Genomic DNA, 14787 nt, shown 5'->3' on the forward strand with positions numbered 1-14787 from the left:
GTGTCGCAACGTGTGTTATCTACATATACAAACTCGAACAACCAATAGCTTTCCAGACTATTTTTTTTTGCTTTCTTATATAGAAATCTTTATCGGCTGGTTTAAAGAGGAGGCTGGTTTTGTTTATTCACTTTTTTTTTATTTTATTTTGCGATTTATTTTACAATATGACGCCAGGTCATTGTAATATGATTTTCTTTTTTTTATCAAGAAAAGAAGCTATAATAAACATCAAGCACCAACAATTCAACAGATATAGAGATATTGATGTATCTACATGTCCATCGTCGCGTGATGTGTGTCCGATTGAGTGATTCATGGATTATTGCCCTGAATTATTTATAATTTTATTTTTTTTGTTATGTATTTGTATTGTGATGAGAGTTCTTAAAAAAAATATATATGATTTTTCAAGTTTGATCCAGAGGAAAAGTACTGAACGCTCGCAGTGTCGGCTATTGTTTGTTTTGTTTTTGTTGTGCTCCAAGTATATCAGCACATTGGGGAAGATTCAAATAAAAGTTGAAATTGAAAACAATTGGGTAATCTTAAAAATTTTACTTTTTTTATTTCAATGCGAAGGAGAATGTAGGTCAAATTGGTATTAGCATATAAATTTAAAATTTCTGCCAGCTTTAATTTGTGACATTAAATTGTTTTGGGGGAGGTTATTAAACGAATTTTCCAATTAGTATTTAACTTTATTTCGCATTCTAAATATAAGAAATTGTGCTGTCATGTGCTATCAAGAGTGAGACTGAAACCTCACTCTTGATAGCACGATTACTACTAGCACTCAAGAACTTATAGTTTGTTAATTTTTCTTTATCAAATATAAACAGTGATAATTTGATTTTCTGTTCAGTTTATAAATAAACTGCCCCAATGTGGGATACACAGTTTTATGAAAAGCAACACATCGGTGCTTTATAGAGGAACTATGGAAGTGACAAAATTAACTCAATAAACACTATAATGGTTATAACCTTATGACTACTACATGTGGATTAATTTTTGCAATTACAAATTATATAGGTCAATTAGATAAAGTTATAAATGTAAAAAGTATGAATCTTTATCAAGTTCAAAAATCACAGTCTTATAAATTAAACGATTGCAATTCGAAAATCAATGCAAAATGTTTTGAAAATTTTCTTTTCTATATTTTTTTTTTCGATTGGTGTTGTTGTTTACATTTTTGTTGTTGTTGAAAAAAAATAGCACAAAATTTTGTGGTAAAAGCGTTTGGGTAGTTTTTCACCATTTTTCTTAAAATTTGACAGGTTTCATATTTTTGTCCAAAAACAACCCAAACAGACCTATATTTGAACGCACATAGAGATAAATTCTAATATAAGTTCAGCGTCTTGCGTCTTCATGTAAAAGCAGACAAAACGGATACTTTCAGTTGAAAAAAAAATTCTTAAAAAGCAGATTTTTATTTTATTATGGTTTATTTCTAAGTTTTATTTTATTTCAAAACTTTTTTATTTCACTACTTTTGACAACTGATGTCAACGGATCTGCCGGATCGAAAAGTTGAAAGTTCGGCTATTATTTATGTCGTGTCCGTCGGACTCCGTCCGATCCGACGCTTTTGGGTCGGTTCTCATAAAAACGTGAGTATTTTATTGGACTGTCAGTTGAAAATTTCGACGAACAAACATGTGTACTCAATTAAATTGCTTCCTTTTTTCATTTATCAGTCAATCAATTTATTTATAAAAATAATATCGAATATATAGTATTCGACGCAAGTTACGTATAATATAAGCAAAGAAAATACTTAATCATATCAGCGACACACACATTATTTGAATATATAAATGTATAGTCGCACAAGCGATTTAAAATCTAAAAATAAAATTTTGCTATTCATTTAAATACAAGTTTCGTATATCTTTTGTATAGATGTTTGTAACAGTGAGAGTTTAAATATTAAAATGCTGTTAGTATTATGTCAAAGGCTATGACGGAAAAATGGCATTAAAACTGGTGAGGTAGAAAAAAAAAATGCTTACTTCCCTGTTCAAGTCTAAATTTAATTCTAATTTCTGTATTCTTCAAAAGGTCCCAGGTATTTAAAGCATAGGTACCAAATAATTTTCTTAAGAAATTTTTAAATATTATTCATTCACCAAATAAGCTGTCTTATTTGCAGCCAAACTTTGTCTACTAAGAGGAGTATAATGATAGAAGTGGATTATGCAGAGTTTAATCGATTTTGCAAACAAGTATTGGCACTAGGGTTGATTAGGGTTAGTGCATTTATTATACAACAACCCAACACAATTTTAAGAAAATGAAACACGTTTTTAAAAGACATTGTTTCCCTTGTTCCGAATCATCATATATGGAAGTCGGGAAATATAAAACATGTTTCTAGAAAGGCATTTTTTAATTCTTTCTAGTCTATTTTTGTGAATGGAATAAAAAGGATCCCACAATATACAACCATTTACAAAGGATACTTAAATTCCTTCGAATTTCTTCTAGTGAATCCTAACATTGAACTTGATAAACTGAACCTAGTGTCAAACTTGACTTAGTTTCATACAGCCATGGACAGAGAAATAGTACACTATTGAGAAAAATCATGCGAATCGAATTTTAGATATTAGGAATGCTTTTTATAATTTTTTCTTTTGGTACATTGTCTAAATAAAGTGATGGAGACAAAAATATCTTAAAAATACCGTTATTTTCTATATTTATTTGCACTAGCAATATAATGCTTTTCCTGTCTCTTTCGCTAGTGGACACAGAACCGTTTAACCGTTAAATTTTTATTCCGCGTTCAAAAGTTGTAAACGATAACGCATTTATTGTATTGCTACTATTTAACCCTCTGTAGACACACCTCTTTTTTGCGAATTTGTTTTATACTTTTTAATGGCGCTAGAACATTTTTTGGTCTCACTATTTTATGGAGAATCATATATGAAATTGATGTAGAATTTTCCGAGGAATTCGTATACCGAATTCACAATTTAAAAAAAAAAATGTATTTTCACCCTTATAAAGACACTTTTCTGTGAGCACTTTTCATTTTTGTCCTGCCAAATTCGCACCCGTGTGCCGACAGAGGGTTAATAAACAAGTATTTTTGACTAAAATAGGCAGGAAAAATCATTAAACTGCGAAAAAAGGGAGAATTACTTTCGATCTTCATAGTCAGGGAAAAATCCTTCTCAATTAGATTAAACTCTAAATTTTTCGAATAAATGATGGATAAAGCCATTTATTTAGAAAGAGCAAATAGAAATTTAAATTCTAAAATTAAATTGCGTTAACTTCTTCCCCGCAAAACTTCCATACGAGTGGATAGAGCTATCACAAAGAAACGCAAATGTGGGCCTTTTAAGTCATTTCGCACGATTTTGCCCGAAGTTAATATAGAATTCGGTGAAAAAAGTTTCAAGCAGACTTTTAAGAAGGACACTTAATGATGGTGAGTTGTATAGACGGGTAAGCAAGAAAAATCCGATGATAAAAAAGATACATCGCCTAACATTAGCTAAAAAACATCTGAATAAAAACATTCAGTTTTGAATGAGCTACTTTTGGAATGATGAAATAAAGGTTAACCGCATTGGACAAGCCAAGGTATTATCTCAAGACGATGAAACTAGGAGGATAAGATTTGATGATCTGGGGCGCATTTTCCTGGCATGGTAAGGACCCATTGGTTAGGTGGATGGCAGAATTAGAATACCAAAGCCAGTTAATTAGATATTCATACATGACAATGACCCAAACATGCATCAAAAATAGTACAAGACAGGTTTTCGGACGAAAAATTCGATGTTTGCACTTAGCCATTTCAAATACACGATCTTAACCCCATAGAAAATTTATAAATTGATGTCAAGGTTAAGCGTGGGAAACGAAATTCGAAAATTCAAACGATGTTTGGGCCAGAATCAAAGAAGCGTGGTACCGTACTCCACAAAGTGCATACCAGACTTTAGTTAAAAGTTTACCAATGAGATGCCAAGGAACTTTAAAAACCGTGGTCTACTAACAAGTTACTAACTTAGTAGTATTGAATTTCTTGGAAATTGTACGAATTTAAGCTTAGAAATGATTATTTTTATGATTTTCGGAATGTGTGTTATTTCCTTGTCCACAAGAAAAAAGGGTATTCTCTTCAAATCATCTTCTTCTTCCTTTTTCTCCGCGCTGTTATGATCTCGATGTCGAGGGGATCATAACTATCCCACGTTACTGCTTCACACTAGTGATCCGCTTGTGGGGTTCGCCGGGTTGACCTCAGAAATCGGCGGCAAGCCTCCCGGTTTTGTATTGTTCCATTTCTAAGGCCAACTGAATGCTGGTGTTTTTGCATTTGCTTGTACCAGGAGTTTTTAGGCCTACCTTTCTTTTTATTTCGTGTTGGAACGTTGTATGATATTGCTTTTTTGACGGGGTTCTCAGGATCTCCCCTTTGAACATGGCAATACCAACTGAGTCGGTCGTGTTCAATTTTTTGGGAGATGGTGTTTTTAACATGAAGGCTTCCTCGGATCTTCGTACTTCTAATTCTATCAAGCTTTCTCTTCAAATCATAATTTTTAAAAATTGAATTAAAATGAAATAATTTAAAATTTGTTTATTTTATGAATCCCCATAAGCTAATGCATGCCCTGATATAAAAATTATAATATATAAGTTAAAAGGTCCCAAATTAATCCAATCATTGTAAGAAAAATCAAAAGTGTGCTATTTCTTTAGCACACTTAGCTGTATATTACACCTAGATCTTTCAATGTTAGACTCTGACACTTAGACTTAGCGTTTAAAACTAGCTTATTGTTTACACACCAATCATATATAATTTCAATTTGCATCTTTAAACAGTCAGATACATTTTTTACGATGCACTACATTTTCAAATCATCAGCAAACATAAAACATTGTAAATGAAGAAGAACATCTGGTCTAGAATATCATTGACAAGTAGAAGAAATAACAAAGGACCCAGGATCCGGGGGACACCGGATGTAACCTTTATAGCATCTGAAAGACTATTGCCAATACAAACGTTTTGTTTCTGTTGACTCAGATATGAATCAAACAATTTCAATACGTAGAGTGAAAACCATCCGTGTGAAGCTTTTAAAGTAAGATAATGAAGATCAACACTATCGAATGCTTTGACAAAATCAGTATATAATACATCGCACTGAAAAACTTTATCCATTGCTATAAACACAAAATTTGAAAAAAAAAATATAAGATTTTTGTTAGTTGATATTCCACTTACAAAACCATGTTGTATTGGAGAGATAAATTCTTTTAATAAAAGTATAAGTTTCATATAAATCAACTTTTCAAATAGTTTTGGGATAGTTGATATTTTACAAATTGGACGTTAGTTTTGAACATCATTTTTGTTCCTGCTATGTTTAAAGAAAATATAAAAGAATTTTTTCAACTTTGAAGAAATATGCCTGACTCAATTCACCTGTTGAATATAATGCTAAGTGGCAATTGCATGAGCAACTCTTCTATAACTTTGTCTACCGAAATATTCAAAATTCCAACATTAATTTAATGAATTGATAAAATTACATATTATGAAAAGATGTTGTGTCATAATTAGGAACCACACAATAAGAAATTTGGCAAACAAATTGCAAACGATTGAAAGATCAAATGATATAACGTCTAGATACTGCAAAATGTTTGGTAAAATGTTTGATTATTTTTAGAACTATGGAATACTTAAAATGCTTTGTTTTTGCGATAACTAGTCGTTAGACTAGTTTTTTAAATAAAAATCTATATTATTCAACCTGGGAAAAGACCCATTGAAATTAATTATAGTACCTATGTTTTTTTTTTTCTTAACTTAGCTTTCCGAAAGTGAATACTCTTCTTTAAACCTTATTACTTGTTTTTACAGATTAAACTCTGACATCTTATTTTTGTTTTCAGCTGATCGACCCTACTGACATAAACGAATGATGAATCAAATTTTCCATTTTTTGCGTATAATATGTATAACGTTTTTGATATAATTTTATGAATAAATAATAAGCGATTAGAATTTGGGGGATGAGTCTTACAGCCGGATGTCATACATCACAACCTTTAAATAATAATACAACATTTTGGTTTGGCAGATAACGAATTGTCATTGATCAATAAAACCGGTGCTATCTTGTTGTCTTTGTAAATGTTTTTGCATGGGATTTTTTTTATAGATTACAATTCTAACATAAACACTTTTGTTTCAGGACACTCTTGTTTTTAAATTTAAAAACCTAAACGACTTTTAAAAATTTCCATTGAATTTAGGGGTTTCAGAGGTCGAGCTGTAGTTTTCATTTTCTTGGAAACCAATTTGTATACAATTCTAAACGGATATTAGGTACGGTAAAGGCGCAGTGTCTTAAATTTCATTTGGCAAATAAAATAATGTAATATAATATAAAAATACATACGTTTTTTAAGATATTGTTTTGTTTGAGTCACCAAAGTGCATTTAGAATAAGTAGGCTTTAAAAAATAAACACACCCTACTCATATGTAGGTAGGTACATATTTTTGTATGTATTTTTATTTTTTAATATATCCGCCCGAGCACACACACGCTATTCCAATGAAAAAATATACATATATATAATTAAATATTTATCTAGATTCTCTTTCTATTTTATTAATGATTCTATACACTGCTAGAGAGCATGAATGTTGTTGCTGAAGCTGCTGTGCAAAATGTATCTTTTTTTTGTTTTTAGAAAAATTACACACTTGGTTGATCGTCGTTGCGCATATAAACAACTTTATCGGTTGTTGATTTTTTTTTGTATTATTATTTTATACACTCAAGTTGACTGATAATTTAATATCTCATATAAAACTCTATACATTGAGTGATTTTATACAAACTTTCACAAGAATTAAACTGACTTGATGTATCTGTAAGTAGATGCATAACGAGTATGTTTAAAACGAATACAAAACAACACAAAAAAGACACACTAAATCAAACTGATCAGGCTCTTTTTTTTTATTAAGATTTTTGTTTCTCTTATTTTTTTAATAAAATCAAATTAGCAACTTAATTTGAAACTAAAACCAGTTTCTCACTTTTCTTCAATGACAATTTTTGAAATCGATGAGTGTGAGCAGTGAAACACCAAACCAAACAAATTCGCATTCAAAATCGAGTTTTCAGCTAATCCAGTTTTTGTGAAACAATCATTTCAACAAAAAATAATAAAACAAAGAAATGAATACAAATAGTTTTGGTCTATCCGTTCTCGATTATGACAGATCCAACGACGAACGACGACGACGACGGCACGGAGAAAACACAATCAAAACAAAAAATCGTTCACTATTACGAGCAACGAAATTATCGAAGCAAAATAGGAATTTTGTTTTTTTTATTTCTTTTGTTTTGAAAATTAACGAAATTTAGGAAAAAAAAACAATAAGGAGAAAAAATTATGATTGAAATAAATAAAAATATGAACGCAATCTAACGTCGTCGCGCGCGTTCCGTACTTCAATGAGCCGCGAAGAATTGTGTTTTCTTCGACTTATCGGGCGGTCTCTCTTTATTTACAGACTACACATAGTTCCTCTTTCTCTCAGAGTCTCACTTAGTTCGGTTGTCTGTTTTTTTGAACAAATTGGCTAGTTACTAGTCGATGTTTATGTGTTGGTGTGTATCTGCTGTCAGATAAGTTAGTAAGGTAAGTAGGTGCGGCGCGACGCGACGCACTCTCGAAATACATACAGGTTATTTTATTTATTTATTTTTTTTTTTAACGAAGAAAAATACGCCCTGAGAGCTTGAATTAAGTTAATTGTGAACAAGTGACAATGACAAGATAGCAGAGTTTTTATTTTATTTATTGTTTTCTTTTTTATTATTGTTGTTATTTTTTTTTTTGCGAATAGGTATATTAAGAGAATATAGATGGACAGAAAACGGCTAACCAAATAAACTCAAACCACTCTAATCCCATTTAAATTCAATTAACTGAAGCGTTGGTTGTTTGGTTTCTCTTTTTTTTTGTAGTTATTTTTGTTGGAATTTAGATGATTTGGGTCTCTTTGAAGCTTTCAAGAAAACTTTGATACTCTTTTGATTCTCTTTGTGAATTTTTAGACACAACAAGTTGATATTCCTTCCATTCAAAATATTGCATGAAATTACTGCAAGTGAAGGAGAAAAGCTGATTAGTGTAGAAACACTTCTATTTGCTCTTTTTTTGCTAATTGGGAACAGTATAGGAATAGATATTATAAATGGTCGCATTTGGTATGCAAACTATTTTTTTTTTTTTTTTGTTTGTTATTCCTTCTTTATTTTTTGTTTTTCTTCTTATTATGGCCGCCATTATTTGTGACAGACGTACATATCCCGCATACAAATATGGTTGGAGTAAGTATCGACGCCGAGCCGATACACTTTGTTAAAGTGAAATTTAGGGTTGCCATTGATTAAAGTTAAGAAGGTAAAAATTGTTTTTGTTTCGGATTGAGATTATAACAAAAATTCTTAAAAAATGTATCTGAATCTAATATTTCGATTAATGTTACGAAATTTTATAATGTTTATATCGTCGGTCGGCACGAAGCCAAAACCGCAAATCTCCATTTTTGGAATTTGGCTTTAATGCCTCATTTAACTTGCTATCGGCTCCTTTTTTCACTGCGTCGACCCAAATTCTCAGCTGTTGTCTAGCAGCCTAAACTATCAATTTCCGTTGAACGAGTTTCTATGAGTTTGCAAGAGTTTCAAAAGCTTTGAAGCCGTTTTTCTCAAAATACAATTTTGCAGATTCGTGGTTTTGGCTTTGTGCCCACGATATAATTGTCGTTATGAATTCATTACATCATTAAAAGTTGAAAAATCAATAATACTTGTACAATACAGTATAGTTATCACTTATCAGTATTGGCGAAAAATCGCCAATACTCCGGCATTTTGTTTAATGTAATTTTTTTTAATTTTTTAAATTTTTATTTTATATATCGTCGGTCTCATGAGAAATCCTCGTAACTCCACTTTTTTTCAAAAATGACTTTTGAATGCCATTCATTAGAAAATATGTCAGCGGATCAACCCAGAAAATTTGGGGTCATTCCGAAAACTCTAAATAGACTTAAATTCAAATTTTGCACAGCGCGTTTCTTCCCAACTACTCTGTTGTTTGTTTACTCTTTCGTCTCTCCTGTAAAATTTTGATTTTGGGAGTTACGAGGTTTTCTCATGAGACCGACGATATGTAAGAATTTTTTATATTCGCATTAACATTTTTTTTTTAGGCGGTTGAAAATAGTGAAGGACTCTTGTAGAGTAGTCAAATAAAAGGATTTTTTACCATGAGAGGTGATGGGAGATCGATCTCCTCCCGTTAAGGAGTATAAGGTACTTTAAAGAAAAAGGTAAAATTCATGATTTCAAATGTTGCTGTTGTTTTTAAATATACATATATATTTTTTATTTTTATTTATTTTTATCACATAATATCTCCCAATTTGTATAATATGTACATTAAATTAAATAACCTCAAAATGTCAGTTCTTTAGAAAACAACACGATACAAAAACAAAATATTTCAAAAATACATTTATTTATATTCTTGCCTAATAAATTTCGTTGTTTATATTTTCTAGCACTGACGTGGACCATTTAACTTCCAGACGTTTGGAAAAATGAAACAAGTCTCAAAACCGATAAGCCAGAAATCGGCATATATCAATAAATTTTTAATTTTTCATAAAAATCAGATTACTTTTTTTCTACCAGAAATTAAAAAAAAAAATAGTCTTTTTTTTCCTGAAAAACATTCCATTTGAAAAATAGTATTGCAAAGATGACGTTGAGCATTCTTTTTGTAACTCTGAGGGATCTAGAGTATATCGAAAATGTTTAAGCAAGCTCAAGAAAATATAAACAATTTTGGTTTTCCCAATAGATGACGGCTCCAAACAACTCCTAGACAAAATTATATATAAAATGGCATTAGCTGCAATGCAGGAAGAAATCCAATAAAATATATTACACTTAATTATCTTCTTCGCTTTTTAACCCTCCCCTTTTGAAATCTATTTTTAGTTCAAACAATAGGTTGATGAAAAGCTACAAAAGTTCATACGCGCGACCATGAATTTTTTAATAAAAAAAAAACAAAAATAAGCCTGTTATTAACGATCATCCCTTATCTATCATCTCAATAGACAAAAATTTAGATAGAATGCACACATTGACAAGGATCTGCGTTTATAGATTAATTCAAGCTTTTTTGCGTAGATGACAGCAAGATGTTTTGATTAAATAAAAATTAAATGACACGCGCAGTTGCCTGCTCTTGAGAATTAAAAACGAATTTGTATAAAAAACACACACACACACACTAAATGCTGTTGAAAGTATATGTATCATACACTTAGGAACAAAAGTCAACACTATCCAAAGATTGTTTGAGTCATGATATTCATAGCTACATATATGTATAGTGCGCTTTCTTTATAAAATTCGTATCAATTGTTTTTAAATGAAATGATTGTCCATTGCTTGCACTTGAAATTGCAGGGTGGTTGATGTTAAAGTTGTTAAATAAAATTTCTTACCTAAGTGATTCCAATAATTTGTTACAAAAGCTTATGGAAAATTAATTTAAACTTAACATTAAACTTTGCCGAGAAAAACTACTATTTTTAAATGAACCCATGTATTTGGAGAATATTAACTAGCTTGATTTTTATTATTTTTAAATAATTAAGTATAGACGGATAAAGAATTTTTTTGATAGAAATACTAAAAAAGCCAATTTTTAATATTTTTTTATTAAGATCTATTTTTGTTAATACTTTTTTTAATCAAACAAATCAGGCAGAACCATTCGATTTTTTTTAAGCAACATTTTTTAAGCAACACCCTATCACCTCACGTCCCATTTAATAGTGTAAAAATGGTAAGTAGGTATACCTCAATTCAAGAAGCCACATCAATGTAGATTCTAATAGAATTACCACACTGCTCGAAACAATGAAGGGGATGAAAAAGAAAAGTGAATGTAGAAATAGAAAACAGTGATTTTTAACTGACGTTTGAAAGATAAAAAAAACTAGAAAACATTTTCAAAATTATTCTGTTTAACAATCGTAAAGTACATATTTTGTTTAATTGCTTGATTTTCTCTTTTGTTTGAGCCCTTAATTTTTCGTGAGTAGTTTCTATTGTTTTCCGCTAACTATTTTTCAGTTCCTATAGATGTCTCTTTTTTTATTTCTCAACTGGACCAAACGTGACGCAAAACATAGTAACGGTTTAAAATTTTCAAACCTGCGTAGGAGAAAACGGAGCACATAGAACGAACGAAGCACAAAGGTTTTTCTTTTTTTTTACAATAAATAAGAAGTAATGTTTAGTTTATGTGCCTCTGTACCCTAACGTTTTTCTGTACCCCAAAGTACCTCTGTACAACGCACCAAAAGCCCTTTGCAATTTTTTATTTTCAATTTTCAAGTATTACAGTTGCAATACCAATGTCAACACATTAAGTATGGAATAGCGGGAATATTTGGTTATTTTTTACTTTTAAATAATTTCTAATAAATCGACAAACGCTAAGTTGTCATCTGTGCCCTGTCTTCCCCTATATGTTTTCTGTTTATCACTAACGTACAGTAGCGAGCAAAAAAAATGCAAACAATAAAAACATTTGCATTTTTTTGCTCGTCTAAAAACGCATATTTAGGTAGACTTTTGACCAAATAATGGTTTTGGAGTAAAATATTGCACAAATTGACACTATTTAATGAAAATAAAACAGTTTCACTATGCCAAATTTGTTAACTTAGTTCTTGTCAAAAACTCTTTAAACCTCTTTCGTTTGCATTTTTTTTGCTCGCTACTGTATGTTCTTCTCATATTCATATATATTTATATTCTCTTGCTTATAGAATTTTTTGAGGATGATAGCGCAAATACACCTTAATATTTAAGATGCTTCAAAAGCCAGTAGAGTAAGATTGTACAATAAACTGTCAAAGAGCGGCAAAGACGAAGTAGTATGTGATATACAGCTCATGATAAATAACTGAATTGAATTCACGGATAAACTGAGAAATGTTAAATTAACTTTGGAATGACCGTCACACTGAATTGAATAAATTCTAGCAAAAAAAAAAAAAAAAAACAAGACAAAAACATATAAAATAAAATTTAAAAAAAATAAAGATCACACTAATTCATACAAGTTCGGCTTGAGATATACTAATTTTAAGTGAAAAGGTCGAAAACCCGACATGGACATGCGTATTAACAGAGACCAATTGAATTCTGTTTGTTAAAAAGCTTATCAAATGTTTAAACTTTCACAATTGGCATAATAAATCATAATTAATTTAGTTTTTTTTTATTATTATTATAAAGTTGTGTGCACTTTATATGAAATAATAATAAAACCTATGCATGGAAATAAAGTTTCTGTAGTTGGTCACCGTCTTCGTCGCAAATATTAGTGGTTTTTAGTATGACGGCAGCGTCCGTCGTCGGGTCGTCGTTAAGTTTGGTAGATAACGCTAGTCATGTGGATGAACCTTACGTGAGATTTGCGTTTGACAATCACAAACATGACGCAAATCATATGAGATTTAGATGTTGATTCTCTGAATATACACAACGTTATGAATAGAAACAATGTTGTTTTTAATAAATATCTGTTTACGTCTTAATTATTATAGCTTTGATAACCAAATAAAGACATACGATTATAATATTGTGAACTGAATAATAATGGCACGTTTACAATACAATAAATACAAATTTTTACTTTAAACTATTGTTATTAAACAAAAACAAGAGTTTGCTTAATGTGCATACGGGAAGGGGGGCGTGAATTAAGGTTAGAGGAAATATAGTAAAATCTTTTCTACATAATTCTATTTCATATTGGACATTTTCTCGAATTTCATTATATTCTTTACTTGTACTTGCTTCCAAAAACAGTAATAATGCTTAACAGCTCCATTTTGTCATTGAAACCATTGAACTTCAAACTTTCGTGATCTACTTTAGTTCCCAAATCAAAAATTTATTTTCGACTCTATTTCCAACCATATTTATTTAAAAACAAAAGTTTTGCACGACTCGGTTGCACGTACTTGCTCTTATGGTTGCTAAAAATACTAAAGCTATTAATGTTAAAATTCATAAAAGAATATCTTCTTATTTAATTTTGTAAGAATTTTTATATTGGGTTTAACCACCAAATGAAGTACCTATGTCATTCAATTATTTGCATAACGAAGAAATTTTTAAATTTTATATTCTTTAATATACAAAATTGATATGTCATTAAAAAATAAAATATTGACACATAAAAACAAAGTTTAAAACTATGTCCGTTTCCAAAATATTTATTTTTCAAAAAAAAAAAAAAAAAAAAACATCCGTTGAAATCAGTTTAGTCGTTTGCGAAATCAGAAATCAAGAAAACGTTTCAATGGAGGATACCGATAGTGATAAAAAACATTTTTTATGTATAAAATAACACTCAATCATATGACAAGTACGGTTAATTTTGGTTCCAAAAATATAATTTCGACTTCCTCTTTAGAAAATCCCTCAAAAATCTAACTTCTGGGCAGAAGTTTCGAAGCAAAACTGACGCAGTGGTTTGGGCTGCAGGATAGGACAGACATATAGACACCATTGAGACACACTTTTTTCGAATTCTCTATCCTTGCAATGTCATGCCTGATTGTTATCTCAAGTTCGATTTTTCTTAACATAATCTAAACATGCCTATAGTACCTATGTATATCTCTAGTAACAAAACAAAAAACATCATAGATTTTTGAAGATAACTCATCTTACTGAAGTTTTAGCTTTATATTTTATTTTACATTTTTTATTTTTTATTTTGTATTTTAATTTTATATACGATACTTTATTTCAGTATTCTTAGTGCGGAATCTGTTACGACATAGCCTGTAAGAAGACTGCAAACATTTACGTAAATATATTTTGTTTTATACTAATTTAATTACATATACAAAACATGTGATTTTGTAAGATAAGTTGTTACTGACAATTTAATTGTTTAGCATAGTAATTCATTCAAAGGTTTGAATTTGTTTATTTTATTTCTTGCCATATAAAAGTTTAAATATTCGAGAATTCCTTATTTATAAATAAAAAGTGAAGACAGCTCGACATTATTTACTTTGGATTTGTATGTCGAGAAACCTTTATATCATCTTATGAAGTGTGCAAAACAAGCATTTTGATAATAGAAAACAAACTAATCTGAGATTCTATTTTTGAACATTAAAAATGAATTAACAAAACAAAAGCTACCTTTGTTGGTAGGGGCATTTTATCCGCATTCTTATTAATTATTCGCTATATAAAATAAATTAAAGTTAAGATCCATGTACTTGTTTGATAAATTAATAATTGAAAGTTTAACTAAGGACAAAGATTGATTCATCTCATTTAGGGACCTTTGGTTCCTGAGATTTATTCTCAAAGGAAATAAGAGAAAAAAAGATGACTTTCTCGTATAGCCAAATCTTTTTTACAGGATTTTCTTTTAGTTAATTTTGTAAAGGAAGATACATTTTCAGATATTACAAATTGATTTACAATGTTAAAACCATAAGCAACAGAAAAAAAATAATAATTGCACGAAATTATAATCATATAGAATTAATTTCGTTATTTTATCCCCTACCTTTTTTAAATTTCAAATGATGACACCGACAAATCATAACTGAATTCCAAACCACAGAAAACCAACGGGTACAAAA

At 30.0% G+C, this 14787-nt stretch overlaps 1 protein-coding gene across 31 annotated transcripts in view; it reads right to left on the minus strand.

Moving 5' to 3' along the window:
- Positions 1–14787, minus strand: part of LOC129906991 (serine/threonine-protein kinase MARK2) — a 157585-nt gene that overhangs the window by 104603 nt on the left and 38195 nt on the right. For 2 of the 31 annotated variants that reach the window (XM_055983018.1, XM_055983014.1), the window contains exon 1: positions 6450–6850. The exons of 26 other annotated variants lie outside the window; for them this stretch is intronic. The gene's annotated coding sequence lies outside the window, so the exon portion shown is untranslated. Of the gene's footprint in view, positions 1–6449; positions 6928–7098; positions 7414–14787 lie in introns of those variants that run through there. 3 more of the 31 variants (XM_055983013.1, XM_055983012.1, XM_055983011.1) reach the window with 3 other exon arrangements.

Source organism: Episyrphus balteatus, chromosome 1, assembly GCF_945859705.1.
Source record: "Episyrphus balteatus chromosome 1, idEpiBalt1.1, whole genome shotgun sequence".
Taxonomy (NCBI): Eukaryota; Metazoa; Arthropoda; class Insecta; order Diptera; family Syrphidae; genus Episyrphus; species Episyrphus balteatus.